The following is a 4,445-nucleotide window of genomic DNA, read 5'->3' as shown; positions in this document are numbered from 1 at the left end:
GCTCGTCGGCGGCGGTGGAGCGGGGGAGGGTTGCGGTGGGTCGTCGGCGGCGGTGGAGCTAGCGGGGGAGGGTGCGGGTGGGATCGAGATGGAGGGGGATCGAGATCGAGATGGAGGGGGAATCGAGATCGAGATGGAGGGGGGATCGAGATCAAGTGTCCTCATGAATTCAAAAAGTGCGCATGAAATTTAAAAATATTCATGATATCAAAAAGTGCTCATGAAATACAATCGAGAAATGAAGACTACGGTTTAAATATAATCGATCTTAGCTAGCTATCTGTTCACAATCTTCTTGCCCTTATTTTTGCAAATGGAGTTCTTCTGTGGAACGGACGTCATTTAGGTAGGGTGGTCCTGCTTCTTCTTGTGGTGTGTGCTGCTACTTCATCGTTGTCGTCATGTTCGATCTTCGGGTCGCCGTACTTGTCGAAGTCTTGCTCATTGGCTACTCCATCCATTCCGATGATCTTCCTTTTGCCTCTCCTCACGACAACACGACTGGGCTTTGACGGGTCGGTAATGAAGAAGCATTGGTCCACTTGGGAAGCCAGTACCCATGGCCCATTTTTTGCGGTGACGTTTGCGCCCACGGTCTTGGATTTTGCTTCGGGTATAACCATGGTGGTGAAATACCGGTCTTCTTTTAGGACGCTCTTGGCCCATCTGACACGGAACATCGGGACTTCTCTCCAGCGTAGCTCAGCTCCCAGATCTCCTCGATCCTTCCGTAGTACCTGTCCTTGTCGTTACCGTTGTAGGATTCCATCGTTACCCCGGAGTTCTGATAACCATCGCTCTTCATGTCCTTGTCCTCAGTGTAGAATGTGTAGCCGTTGATATCGTACGCCTCATAGGTCATCAGGTTGTGCTCGGCGCCCTGTGACAAGGCGAATATGAGTTGTTCTTCCACGGAAGAATCTTCATGTAAAGGGTACGACAGAAGCTTCTGCTTGAACCAACACGTGAAACATGAGTTGTGCTCTTTGAGTATATCTCCGTCCGTCCTTTGTTGGCCTCGGTCATTGTACGTCTTCTCAATAAAGGTTTTGTGCTCTACCACCCAAGGATCGACCACGTCTATGTGTTGTAGCGCGACTAGGTTTGCTCTTTCAAAGTCGGCGAGTCGACCCTCGAAGTCGACATGCATTTCGCGGCGACCCTCACGGTGACCCCATCCAGCGAGCCTGCCGAGGTTCCTGTTGACGGACAGACCAACGGGGTTCTCGATGCCTAGATAATTCGTGCAGTAGGAGATGCACTCTTCGGTCAGAAAGCCCCTGGCTATACTTCCCTCTGGACGTGACTTGTTGCGAACGTATCCTTTGATGACACCATTCATCATTTCGAACGGCATCATGCTGTGCAGGAACGTCAGCCCGAGTTGGATGATATCCTCCACGATATGGACCAGCAGATGCACCATAACGTCGAAGAATGCGGGCGGGAAGTACATCTCAAGCTCGCATAGTATCACCACGATCTCTTCCTGCAGCCTTCTGAGTTGCCTCACGCCAATCAACTTCCGAGAGATGACGTCGAAAAAGTTGCATAGGCCAAATAGCGTTTCACGGACGTGCGCGTCCATGATCCCACAGATTGCAACTGGAAGTATCTGCGTCATCAGCACGTGACAGTCGTGAGACTTCATCCCGCTGAACTTCTGCTTCGCTGGGTCTAGGTATCTGCTTATCTTCCCCGCGTAACCGTAAGGAAGTTTTACTCCTAGGAGGCAGGTGAAAAACTGCTCGATCTCCGCCTGACTTAGAGTGAAGCACGCGGGAGGGTAGTCATTTCCGGTCCTCTTGGCCTTTTTGCCTTTGCAACGACTTTCTGTGTCCTGCTTCGCCTCATCATCATCATCATCATCATCATCATCATTAGCGTGAAGCTCCTGCCTGATGCCCGTTGATTTCAAGCCTGCCCTTGCTTTCGGACCATCTTTGGTCCTCTCTAGCATGTTGAGCAGGGTACCAAGTAGACTCTCGCACACGTTCTTCGTGATATGCATGACATCAAGGTTGTGAGGCACACGGTGGATCTTCCAGTACGGCAAGTCCCAGAAAACAGACCTCGTTTTCCATACCTTCAGCAGCGGCTCTGGCGCCTTTCGCTTCTTTCCTGGCTCTGGCGCCTTTTGCTTCTTTCCCGGCAGTGGGCAGTCTTTCCAATTTTTCAACAGCTCATCTATTTCCTCGCCGCTCCTCGTACACGGACGTTTTCGGGGTTCGGTTTCACCATCGAACAGATCCTTGCGTTTCCTCCACGGGTCATCGTCGCGAAGCCACCTTCGATGTCCCATGAACACGGTTTTCGAAGACCTGGGATCTCTATCTAGCTGGCGATATGTTGTGTCATCCATGCACCTTACGCATCTAGAAAATCCGTGGACTACCTGTCCCGCGAGATATCCGTAACCGAGATAGTCGTGCACTGTCGTGAGCAGTGCGGCTCTCATAGGGAAATATTCTTTCTCTGCGGCATCCCACGTATTGGCTGGCGTTTTCCACAGCGTGTCTAGCTCCTCCTTCAGCAGCCCCAGATATAGATTGATGTCGTTCCCTGGTTGTTTTGGCCCTTCAATTAGCATACTCATGTGAATGTACTTCCTCTTCATGCACAACCAGGGGGAAGGTTGTACATCCACACAAACACAGGCCAGGTGCTATGTGTGCTTCTCTGGCTGCCAAACGGATTGACTCCATCGGTGCTCGTGCCCAGCACGATGTTCCTTGGATCCTTCCCAAATTCTGGGTATTCGAAGTTCAACGCTTGCCACTGGCTCGCATCCTTAGGGTGACTCAGCATCTTGTCTTTATCTCCGGCTCATTTCCGTCATCTTCCTGCTTCTTCTCCTCCCTATCCGCGTGCCAACGCAGGAGCTTTGCTACCTTAGGGTCCGCGAAATACCGCTGCAGATGAGGAGTGATCGGAAAGTACCACACCGATTTTCGAGGAGCTTTCTTCCTCTTCTTGTATCGAGTGACGCCGCACACCGGACATATGGTAGACTCCGCGTGCTCGTCCCGATAAATGATACAATTGTTCATGCACACATGGTATTTCACGTGCGGTAAATCCAGAGGACACATGATTTTCTTCGCCTCCTCGAAACTGGTCGGGCACTTGTTCCCCTTGGGAAGACGTTCGTGCCAGAATGACATGTTCTCGTCGAAGCATGCGTCGGTCATTTTGTGTTTTACCTTCATCTCCAGAGCCATGAGCGTTACTTTCAGGCGGGTATCCTCAGGCCTGCATCCTTCATACAATGGAGTAACCACGTCTATCTCCAGTTGATCCAGCTTGGCTTTCTCTCGGGCGGCAGCTCTTGCGTTATCCGTCTGCTTGAGAAGCAGCTCTTGAATATGAGGGTCCTGCACCCAGCCTCCATCGTCGTCTGCTCCGGCATCTTCATCTTCATGATCATGCCCTTCGTCTTGATCTTCCTCATCATCATGTACGACATCTTGTACATGATGACTGTGTACAGTATCACCGTCGTGATCATGTCCTGGAGATTCTTCGTCTTCTCGTCCACCCTCGCCGCGATGGTACTTGTCTTGTTGCCCTTCCTCATTTCTTGCATGGCCCCCATGGACGACTTCATAGTCATCTTCATCACCTTGCCACCGATAGCCATCCATGAAACCACGCAAGAGCAGGTGGTCCCGCACCTGCCCGGAATCCGGGTCCGCAATAAGGCTCTTCAGCTTGCATCTTCGACACGGACATCTTATCTCCGTCTCGTTCTTTTGAAGCATATCGGCCTTCGCGGAGCTCAAAAACCTATTCACGATGCCTTTAGTCATCGTGCGGACCATGGTCGCCTGCGGGGTAGAGCAAAACAATATTTTAGAACCAAGAAAAAATTTGGCATGACCTTCCCTAAAAATAGGACCAAAAAGAATGCATAGTGCCAAAATTCTCGCCGAAACGGAAATGAATCAAAACATTCCGGCAAAATATTGGCAACTATCGCATTTCAAATACCGGTACCTTCAAACACAAACATATATGCAACACCACAAACACATGCAACACCACAAACATACATAGATCTAGCTAGGCCACAAAAAGTGCATGTGCACGTTGTTGGAGCGAGCTAGGGAGAAAAAAAGTAGATCTACATCATGAAGATAGCTTTCCCCTTACTTACCTATCAAAAAAAGGTAATTTCACCACTTAATTTTGATGAATCTATGGTGGAAATGAGGTGAGGAGGAGGAGATGGCCGAAAGCTTGGAGAAGGAGGTGGAGGGAATGAAGTGGGGAAAGTGAGTGGGTAGGTGTGGGGCTGTCCAAAATATCTTGTTGGGGTACCAGGTTACTAATGGTGCACCACTAGCAAATGCGCCATTAGTAACCCTGGTTACTAATGGCGCACCTGCAGGTGGTGTGCCATTAGTAGTTTTGCAAAAAAGTTAAAAATATATATATATATATAC

This window comes from Triticum dicoccoides, chromosome 3A, assembly GCF_002162155.2.
Source record: "Triticum dicoccoides isolate Atlit2015 ecotype Zavitan chromosome 3A, WEW_v2.0, whole genome shotgun sequence".
Taxonomy (NCBI): Eukaryota; Viridiplantae; Streptophyta; class Magnoliopsida; order Poales; family Poaceae; genus Triticum; species Triticum dicoccoides.
This window is presented reverse-complemented; position numbering follows the sequence as displayed.